Raw genomic sequence first — 11,618 nt, forward strand, 5'->3', positions numbered from 1 at the left:
GAAAAGTAAGAAAATATAGTTTTTGGTAACTGTGTTCAGACCATAAAATTAGCGGTCCAGCACTAATCAAGTTATGTAAATATCTATGGCCATATACATGGTATATATATGTTCTGGACAAATGATAAAAACTGGATGCTATAATTCGCTTTTCAAACCTCTCTATCCCAAAGTTATTAAGTCCAGGTATTCTAGAAGCCACGTTAGTCCTTTGCACATTTTATTCCTTCAATCATTCACTCCATTCATTCAGTTAAAGGCCTATTGCCGGCTTTGTGCAGTGGCAGCATTGTAGCCAATGAGGTTTATCTGAGGCACAGTTATTGCTAATTGAAAACACCTACATGCCAAACACTGTGCTAAATCCTAGGGACAGAATAGTGTGTGATTTAGATACAATTCAGTCTCTTTTGGAGTTTATATTATGTGCAGTGCCTACACATAAGATTATTCCCTACTCATAGATTATTCCCTATATCAAGTATTTAGTGACAATGTGAGTAGTGCTGAGAAAGAAAAGTTCAGGAAGAAAAGTGCTCTGAGAGTTTGTTATAGGGGATCCTGACCTAATGGTAGTGTCAGAGAAAATTCCCTTGGGAAAGAGCTCAGGTAGAGGAAGGGAGTGTATTAAGGCTCTGTGTGGATGCAGACAGAGCAAGTCCAGGAACCAAGAAGGACCAAGAAGTCTGGCATGCAAAAAGCAAAGGCAAGCATAGAGCAGAATGAGACCAGAGTTGGTAGGAAACAAATTGCTGTTCATCTACAAAGGGTTTCGGTTATATATGGGTAGAGTAACTTCACTTCATCAATCTTAGACTGCCCTTCTGTGGTTCATGGGAGACTACTTATCATTGTTATTAGTAAATTGACTTCCTTTTATATTTTAATATAACAGCCTCACAATTGTTTGATTTTTTATTATATTTCACTGAATTGTGTTTCCACACTTTCACCCCAAATATTGCAATATGAAGTAGGATAATAATTCATGAACTGAAGAGACTGTATTGTTATAAGTAGAAGATAATTATTTACTATCAAGTTATGAGACCTTTGATTCCTAGAACTCTGGTGCTAAATCAATTGTCCATTGCATTTGCAAATTTGTAGAGGATTAGCAGTCTTTTGCTTCCAGTGCTCAGAATTTAAAGATTGACTTAAAAAATAGTTATAGTAATCAATCTCAAAGTGATCATTCTCTTGAACTAGTAATACTTTAATCAGTTGCATGGCTGTTAAATGAAACATTTTCATTTCCTGTTAGTCCAACTGTTGTCAATTCCACAAGCTGAATTCAATATTTTTCTTCAATTTTTAAGAGATATAAATAATTCATATGCAATACATTCTGTGAAATCCATAGAAACCTGAGTTGAATGCCTTGCTATATAGACAGGGATGTAACTGGTTTGTTTTACTCTCTCTCTACATATACACCAAATTTAAGTATAACCATAGACATTTTAAAATTTCCTAATTAATATTTGTTTTCCTGAGTTTTAAGAGAAAAAAATCTTGTGTAATTTTATTCCTTTTATTTGTATTGATAATGTATTTAGAAATTTAGGTCTACCAGAATTTCTTTTCCCTAATCAAATAAAGTATGATGAACTTGCTAAAATTTGAAAGTTTGCTACAGACAGAATTTGGAAGTTTAAGGGGACAGTGTCTCTGAGGAGAAAAAGAAAGAGAGAGAGAAAAATAGTGAGAGAAAGAGAGAGAGAAGAGAGGAGAGGACATTTGGAGTGTCTAGAAGAAATTGTGATGGTGTGAGGGAAGCTTTCAAAAGAGTTCATAAAAATGACATAATCATATTTTTTCTTAGACCCTCTTCTCTCACTAATGACTTTTGTTCCTGAATTGTTTTTAATTCTGTTTACCAAGAAGAGTGGGCTCTGATCACCAGTGCTTTCAAGGCAATGGAACAATGACCTATATCAGGAAGCATTTTGGTAATGGGGAAGTTATGTTGGGAGGTATGATTATGTGCTTTTGTCATTCTAAAAACACACCCGTGTTTTTAAGAACATGTTTTAAACATGTAGACACATTTAAAAACTCTTCAGCTTGCTTCTGTCACATTGACATTTCAAGTTTAAAGATTTTAAGAACAGTTTATAAAGACAAATATGTTCTTTTGTGAATTACCAGTATATGAGCAGGAGGGACATCAAGAATCACACTTAAGTCCCTGAAAGTCACGTGTGCCATGTTTTCTTTCATTTTGAAAATATGCTCTTGTACCGTATAGTTATGCTATTGTGGACAGGGTTTTGTTCTATTAAGTTTTATTCCTGCTTTCGCTACTCCTAGAAAGAAGACCTTTTTTGGTTTGTTTCTCTACATTTGGCTTAGCCTTAGTGACTTGGTGTTGGGGTAGCATTCTGTCCTGAATTACTCTGATTTGAATTCCAAATTGATTGCACAAACCCCACATCAACAGGTTGGCATTATTCTATGGGCATAATACAGTGATTGTTGGAGAAGTGTGGCTTGAAAGTCCACCCAGGGTGTCAGAGAGTAAATGGACCTTTTGTTGGCTTTGGGGGGTGGATTATTTTTCTTTGTCTTGCTGATTTTGAGATTGTTGGACAGAAGTTTAACTTTTTCTTTATTTTCATTTTGGCAAGAGATTAAAAAATCTCAATAGTGTTTCTTTACAAGGCTTCATTGACTTCCATAAAACTTGGTTTCTGAATTAACTTTTATCTCCTGAAAACCTTTGGGCAGGACAAGCCGGGCATTTACATGGCATTTGCAACAATTAGAAAGTTCACTGGTTGGGACTGATCTTTGGTCACCGAGTTTAAAAAGATGGGATGCTGTAATGCCCACTGATTGTGTGATTGTTTAAACCTCACTCATAAAGGATTTTAGCTGAAGAGTCTTTGTCTAGGGCAGGCCTGTGAGATCCAGCTGCAGTGGTCCGGGAATGAATGCCTTTGTGTCAATGGTCAGCTCCCTCTGATATTTGATCAGCCCGTATTTGTATGGCAACCTATTTCTACATCAGCAAAGTATGCATATAACGCTGGGCTTTGTAATCTGGTTGAGAAAATGTATGGGTGTTCAGAGGTTTCCCCTATACTGTTACCTTTGGATGATTAAATCTAGTAGAAAGAAGTGTTATGTGAATAATGAAAAACACAGAATGATCAGATGAAGTTGAGTTAGGACCGTGACTTTGTTTCCAGTGCTGAAACTTCCTGTGGCCAAGATGAGCTATCTGACTCGGCCACTTCGATTTTTCAAGTTAACTAGAAAGTTTACAGAATCTTTATTTCATTTCCTCCAGACCCAAGGACTATGTCATCAGGCTCCAGCCACTGAAAAAGGAGAGACAGTAAATTTTATGTTAGAGTCTTTTGGAGAGTAGAGAAACTCATACAAAGCCAGCTACACACACACACACACACACACACACACACACACACACACACGCTGCTATACAATGATACAGAAATGGATAGTTAAGCTGGTCATACCGTTTCCTGATCTAGCTGTGGTAAATGCACTTAAACCTCCAGCGTCTTTCTGTTTTAAATGATAATCTCAGAAAGTCTCCAGCAATCCTTACATCATAAGAGACTAGGAGCAATGTTTCTCTACAGAAATACAATTGGCATTTACGACAAGACAGTTCTTTGTTCTTTGTTAGGTGTGACTTTCCTAATATTGCCACATGTTTAGTATACCTGACCCCCCAGGACCTAGATACCAGTAATATCTTCGAGTAGTTGTCCTAGAGAAATCTCCTTTCTTGTCATCCCCATCCCCCATATTTCCAAGTGTCCCAGGGAAGCTAAGGAGTGGTGCCAGATCAAGCAGATTGCGAACCTCCGTAATGTATTATTATTACTGAAATAATCTGAAAAATACAGAGGCATAGCCACTACCCATAGTTTACCACGTTTCATGAAAATTAGAATTTAAAAAGAAACATTCAATCCTAAAATTATAGAATACATACAGATAACTCCCGACTTTAAAAATATTATCCCAAGAGGGCTTTTATTTTTTTAATTAGTTATTTGTAACTTTATACACACTTTTCCATAGAAACTGTTAGGCTATATCTTCAAAATTTGTTTAACAAATCGTAGACTTTTTTTTGAGTGCCATCCGGTAAGAGATCCTACAGAGATGAATTTGCCAAAGTCTAAAGTTTATTTCATGTCCTTGAACTATTTCAGCATAATCCAGGGACAATGTGACTTGGTTTGACAAACTCACTGATTGAGATGTGATAGAATATCAATTAGTTTGTGTATTATGGGGTGTATACACAAGCTCCACGGCGCTGTGTCCTGCTATCAAAGACCTGAGGCTTTACATTAGTAACCACCACGCGGGTGTTTGGTGAGTGAAGGGAAATGACAGGTCTGGATGGCTAGTCCCCTTAGGTCATGGCGATGCCTGGGCAAAGTCCTTTCATGACTGAGATGCCCATGTCTCTTGGATTCTTCCCTTTGGAAAGTGATAGAGAAGCTGCAAGAACTTACTTCTGTGTTCACTTCACTCATTGAATCGAATGCTGTTTCTAGGCAAGTTTACTGTCCCTGCATGTCTAAGAAATGATCTGTTACCTCCTATTTAGGGTTGACATTAATTTTACCTTCAGAAGGAGAAAGGTCTTCCTTATACCTCAGGGTTACTCTGGAAGAAACTCAGAGCCATCTCATTTACAGCAGATACTCATTATAGAGGTAACATAGCATCAATAACAGCAAATATTTATAGTACTCACTGTATTCCAGAAGTGGAAATAAACATAAAGTGTTAGAAAACAGGTCTTTGGTTTTTTTAAAAATTAATTTATTTAATTTATTTATTTTTGGCTGCATTGGGTCTTCGTTGCTATGCGCGGGCTTTCTCTAGTTGGAGCGAGCGGGGGCTACTCTTGGTTGTGGTGCGAGGGCTTCTCACTGCAGTGGCTTCTCTTGTTGCGGAGCGTGGGCTCTAGAGCGTAAGACCTTCAGTAGTTGTGGCTTGCAGTCTCAGTAGTTGTGGCACACGGGCTTAGTTGCTCCACAGCATGTGGGATCTTCCTGGACTAGGGATCGAACCTGTGTCCCCTGCATTGGCAGGCGGATTCTTAACCACTGAGCCACCAGGGAAGTCCAGGATTATTATTAACATCAGAGATCACTGGTTTTCAAATGTTTTAAATCAAGTAAGAGAATAGAAATTGTAATCATATATTTAAAAGAGTAAAGTAGAAGTGCAGGTACTTTAAAAATCTTTAATAATAAAAGTGTATAATCATCTCCAACATATTTCAGAAACACACTAGTAAAATATTGCAAAAAAACTACTCATTAGTTTCTGTAGTTTTTGTTTCCTCACACAAATTATCTCTTCATCTATGATCCCTAATACTTTTCTGTTGACTGTGATATTAAACTTAATTTTAAACTATTTTTACTACTTATAATATAATATTGACTTTTATCCAAGCTGGCTGAGGAAGATTTTAAAAAATTATCAAAAGTTCTACTGGCAGGAGTCTTACCATGTGATTCAAACAAAATTTTCAAAAGATTGAAGTCATATAATGCTTAGCGGTAAACTAGGTTTTAACACTTAATATTTTAAAATTCATGCTTTTTCCCTCATAAGAATAAGTTAAAGATACGATGGTTTAAAAATAAATATTATGAAAATAATGACTGCAAAGGCAGGCATTTAAGCCTTGAATCAGTTGTCCAGGAGGATACATTTTTTTTTATGTTCTCTTAGAATACTATGTCTGCTTTTAATTAAATGTCTGAGAAAAATTTTGTATTGATTTATCAACAAGAAAGTAAACCTTGCCACAATAGTCAATATCAGTTACATAGAAGAGAATAAACACCAAACCTCTCAAACTGAATAAAAATATCTTTTCCATTGGAATTCAATGTGTTGCTTTAAAAAAAAAATAGAGGTGCAGCAGGGCAATCTCAATATAGAATTTTTATTAAGTTTGGGTAAATTTAAAATCAAATCGAAATTGTGTAAAAGAGTTCCATTTTGTCCTAATTCTCTAGAAATACTCTTGTCAGGGAGCCAAAAGGAGACTTCTTTATTGGATGCCCTAAAATTTCGCTTCTTGAGTAATCGCTCCCCAAAAAGCTCCTGGCCCTGCAGAACCCCATGTGGAGCTCATAGAGGCAATGAGCTTCAATGTGTAGTATCCAATTCTTCATTCATTTTCCAGCATTCCTGTTATTTCTTCAGGCAGCTGCAATGGAGGGTGTCAGGATAAATTTATGTTTGAAATGGGTACAGAAAAGGAAAAGGAAAAGAATTGCAAATCTGAGGAACTTAATGCTTCTGAAGCCTTACTATCAGGGCTCACTGTAATGTTGATATTTCTTTCTCGGCATTCTTTTAACGTGGCTTGTCTCTGTGCCAGGATGTCTGTAGCTTCAGTTGGAAGACTCAAAGGGTGGGGGGCAGAAGTGATCTGGAGGATCACTCATTCACACATCTGGTGGTTGATGCTGGCTGTTGGCAAAGACATCAGCTAGGGCTCTGGGCTGAACACCTACTTGTGACCTCTTTATGTGACCTGAGCTTCTCACAGTGGGGAGGCTGGGTTCTGAGGGTCAGTACCCCGAGTAGAGCCAGATGGAAGCTACATCTTTTTTATAATCTAGCCTCAGAAATCATATAGTGTTACTTTATGGGTTGGAGCAGTCACAAGCCTGCCCAGATTCAAGGATTGGGGAAATAGACTCCACGTCCTGATGGGGAGTGGCAGTTTTGGACCAGAATATGGGTTTGGGGAGTATATGGGACCACAAATATTAATATTACTGTGGTCATTTTGGAAAATACACTCTTTTGCATCCTGTAGAAAGGCAGCTCTAATCACTAAATCACTTTGTCACAGAAAGTCTAAATCTGCTTTAAAGCAGCCCATTCATTTGCTCTAACCTTACTCTCTGCACATGAATAGTATAAACAGTGTATTACATGACAGCTCTTTATACACTTAAATTCTGTCACTGAATCCTTCTTTTCTTTATTTAAATACCCTCATTTTCTTTTAAAATCCCTATGGATAGACTCTGACTTATCAGTGTACTTAAAATGTGATATCCCAAAGTGAACACAATATCCCAATGTTTCAGGCCAGGTTTTAGAAAAGAATAAAATAAATTGTGAGCCTTCTTATTCATGTATTATACCTTAGATGGTGTAGCCTAAAGTAACTACCTTTTTAAAGTAAATCACATTGTTATCTTAAACTGGGTACGTTGCTAACTAAATCCGATATTTTATTCTGTTGTGAAAGTTCCAGCTTGAGTAATTTCTTTCCTATTTTATTTTTTTTTCTCTTCTCCTTTCTTGCTCCCTCCCTCCCTCCCTTCCTTTCCTCTTTATTTATTGTTCCCTGAGTTTAGAATGTGAACAAGCATTATTTTCTCCTCCAAATGTTCTTCATAATCAAATTTAGGACAAAATTTATGCTAATTTAACCTATCAATTTCTTTATGAAATTATAACACTGCCCTACTCTCAATAAACCATTCTCTCAGGTCATATACTTACTGGCTCAGTTCTTTATCCATGGCAGATATAAAAATCCATGGCCATGAAAATTAGAAATGAGAAAAAAAAGTTTTCTGTCACTCAAGGAGGAAAATATATAATGAAAACTGAGTAGTAAACACTAGTTTAAATCCTTTCGAAAAGCCTGCCGTGATTATATAGTTGTTAGTACTCTGCGTTGTGTGAAAAGCTTGCTAGGGCTTGACCCTATTTAGATGAATCTTCAAATAATGAAAGTAATGATAAGAACATAAATGAAAATAACTACAACTAACACTACAGTCATTTAAAAATACTTATCATTTGTGTATTGTATAAATGATTTTTTACAACAATCGTGAAAGGTGAGCATTATAGTATTACTATCCCCATTTTACAACTAACAAAACTGAGCTTCAGGGAAAATGAAATAACTTGTTCGAGATTAAAACAGCTAGTAAGTGGCTCAATTTGGGATTCAACTATTGACAGTTCTAATCCCATATTGTGTGCCTTTCTAAGTATGTAATGGATTTGCCCTTCTGAAGAATGCAGTTGATTTTTTCAAGTCAGTTATCTCATAATAACACAAGGAGTTACAGCAATGGAAAGATTCTCCAGCTAATTTAAGTGACAAATTTATTGAAAGGATAAGGGTGCTTATATCTGAAAATACTGGAACCATGGTAGCTCTGGGATCCAGATTAGGAACTAATGGTCTTTTCTGGGAAGCACCATGGAGATGAATCTGACCAAACTCTTTTCTGCACTAGCACCACTCTTCTAAGATTCAAATCTCGACAGAGCTTCACTGGCCCTGGTTGGGTCATGTGCCCACCCTGTGGCTTACAGGAGAGTACTGTGATTGCAGCCCCCCACGGTTGCCATAATAGGGTTTGGAAAGTGGTGGGAGATTCTCTCAAGGGAAGCAGGGATATTCTTACCAAGAGAAGGCAGAAGGACCCTGGGCAGCTAAAAACAACAGACGTTCTCTATGTTACCTTTCAGGTTTGTTGGGGGAAATTAAATTAGATAGGACGTATGAGATGGCTGTGACATAGTGCTCAAAAAGTTGTTATTATTATAATCATCACTTAAGTAAAACCCAGCAGTCAGTGCCTGACACATCAAACATACAGTTCAAGAAAAATCAATAACATTAACCAGGTTTTCTGTATGGGAGAAAGATTTACCCCACAGGAGGCCGATGCATGTACTCCTGCACATTCAGAGTTGTCAGGTAGTAAGCCAACCAGCTAAGCACTTCAAGTGCAGAAACACCAAAAATTGTCTCTCCTGTTCCTTCCCAAGCCAGTGCCTAGACTAGGACAAGCTCCACCAATGGGGAGGCTAGCCTTGGTAGGCAGTGACTATAGGTTTAGAGCCACAGTTCCTTTGGAGGCACCCAAGCAAGACAGTAGCTGGTTTGCTGGATGATGAGCAAAGGCATGTAAGGGTCCAGCTGGGAGGCTTATTCTCATATACCTACAAGTGCTAGAAAAGTGATGCATGGTTACAGAGCCAATAAGAAGGATGGGTTGGCAGCAATTTGGGGAGGATGTGCTTGATCCAAGAGGGCACCTGATACTCTGTTCCAGCCAACGTAGTGAGGAGGGGAAATGCAGGCTTAGGGTGGTCAGACCACTTGATTTTCCAAAGAACTAGAAATCCTGATTTTTAGGTGAAGTTAGTTTGCAATGAATTCAAAAAGTTAAAAAAAATACTTTGTAATCTAACACTGTGCAGGCCAAATAAAACCCATTTGTTGATTAAATTTGTCCCATGGTGGTCTGTTTGCCATTTCTGTTCCAAGAAAGGTTATCAGCTCATAACCTCATTGTCGGTAAATAAGTTCTCTTTACTCACAGTTGTGCACTCCACGGGTTGCTGCATTTTCTACATTATTTTCCCCCTCATGCTGCCATTCATTGCTATTCATATTAGCATGAATTTAATTATAGAGGGGAGGTGTCAGGGAGAAGGTAAGAGGAGCCCTGGGGAGAATTTTTCTCAGGCAGTGACTCACACTGCTGTACCTATTCCTCAGGCTTAGACTATGAAGCTAAACTACCTCCAGAAACTCAGGCTGCAGAGGGTGGCCGCACGTGGTTCTTGGAAAAAGGAGGAAAACACAATTCTCCCCCCACCCCCCAAATCTCTTCAAATGCTCCTTCCACAAAATACTTGTGAGTTGAGAATTGGGGTAAGAGACACATTATGATGTTCAGGTTTTTCTTCTGTGACATCTCCTTCCTTCCTTCTTTGTTGAGCTTCTCTCTGTGAAGCTATTCTGGACTACTTCTGCTTTTTGAATGAAATCTCTGCTGGATTTTTATACAGTGATAAACACCAAAGGCTCCCACTGTACTCTGCTTAGATTTTTTCAAGCTGCAAGTTTTGGCTTCTGGGCAATTTTCTTCCAGCAGATGGGCATTCCCAAATGACACTGTGATATCTAGAAGGGTCAAAGAAAGTTAGAATTTTTTTACGGCAGAGCTTTATCTTATACTGTAATGCTCCACAGCACCTAGCTTAGTACTGGTCATGGAATAAATGCTTCTTGACTGATTTGTAAGAGGAGTGACCTTACGTAAAGCAGAAATATGGGACCATGTCAATAGGGTACCTTGAAAATTCCTCAAGATATCTACCTGTAAATATCTTGTCCTATCAGTTTACTAAGGTACTTAAAATTTACATCATTAGTCACTCTTTTGGACTTTCTTCTGAAGATACGATGTAATTATTACCAAGAGAGGTGCGCTTTATTCTATTAGCTACCATTATTTTAAATAATGAAATAATTGTGAACTAATGTGTAAAAGTAAAAATAGATACCAAAGACCCATTCAGGACAATGGCTGCTTAAGGAGCAAGAAAGAACTGGAACCGGGACTCTAAAGGGTAGGCGATGTTCAGTGCAAGACAAGAAGAGGCTGTCTGGAGGGAAATTGTGTCCATGAACATTTGTCTTCTCTTGAAAGTTTGTCAAGATTTTTGGTCTTGGCATAGTTTCCAGTGGATCTCAAAGCTTCAGAAAATCTACCAAGGTTCAGGTTACATCTCCGGTTATTTCCAGGAGAACAATCTGCAGTCTATGGAACAGATGAGAATGAAAGAGCAATAAAATATATAGCATGGTCTAGTTTGTAATCAGTGTATGATTGAAACTGTTGAGGTTTATAGCCTCTCTCGATGATGTCACCTTCGGTCAACTCCACATATGAAAGAGAAGGGTCAAGTGTACTTCCCAACTTTAACTGGTTTTCTTGAGTGTTCTTAATTTAATAAAGTATCTAAAAAACATTTTGAGACATCTGAGTAGGAGGTGCACTGCAGCTACATACTCAAATACACTTGCCCCATTCCAACGGAAGCTGATTGCTTAAGTAGTTTAATAGTAATTATAAATGTTATCAGCAAATCTGTCACATCTCATTATGAATTATGAAGTATGCTTTGTTTCTTCAGTTCTAAAACTACCCATTAGAGGCTTCTTAATAAACTTAATAACAGTTAGAGACTCAGTGACCATTTTCTGCTGTTAGGCTTCTGTCCTCTCCCTATGTAAACACTCAATTCTCACCCTCGGTTTATTCAGTCTTAAGACAAATCAAATGAATAATTGATCAAAATCCTCAGGTTTTGTAATATTGTAAAAATACACACTCAGTTTAAGAGTTAAATAACTTTATGGATGTGTATGTTTTAAGCAAACATCTTTTGGGTATTTCAGAGCTGCACTGCTGGGTTTTACTGGCTCTGCATGCATGTGTAAGATACAGATCCCATTCCAAGTAATAGTGGAGCTCTACTCTACACCTGGAGACTTGCTTACGGAGATGGAGGTCACAAGGAGATTGTTGGAACATCTTGACAGAATTTGCCAGTATCATTAAATTAATTTTATAAATGCAAGGCAACCTGGAATAATACAGGTATCAAATATGTGCACTAAGAGTATATATCAGTGGAGCATAATTGCTGGGCCAGAACTTGTCCAACCTGATGGTATGACAATGGGCAAATGCTCTACCAGTGATGAAGTAAACTTTAGGATCCCAGGATCACAGAGTACATACACATAACTGAATACATTA

The 11,618-nt window shown here is 37.6% G+C and overlaps 1 non-coding gene across 1 annotated transcript; it reads left to right on the forward strand.

The window, feature by feature from the left end:
• Nucleotides 1–269: 269 nt before the first annotated feature.
• LOC132372266 (U4 spliceosomal RNA) lies at nucleotides 270–416 on the forward strand. The gene has a single exon (XR_009505137.1). It is a non-coding gene; the product is annotated as a U4 spliceosomal RNA (small nuclear RNA).
• The last annotated feature ends 11,202 nt before the right edge of the window (nucleotides 417–11,618 follow it).

Source organism: Balaenoptera ricei, chromosome 9, assembly GCF_028023285.1.
Source record: "Balaenoptera ricei isolate mBalRic1 chromosome 9, mBalRic1.hap2, whole genome shotgun sequence".
Taxonomy (NCBI): domain Eukaryota; kingdom Metazoa; phylum Chordata; class Mammalia; order Artiodactyla; family Balaenopteridae; genus Balaenoptera; species Balaenoptera ricei.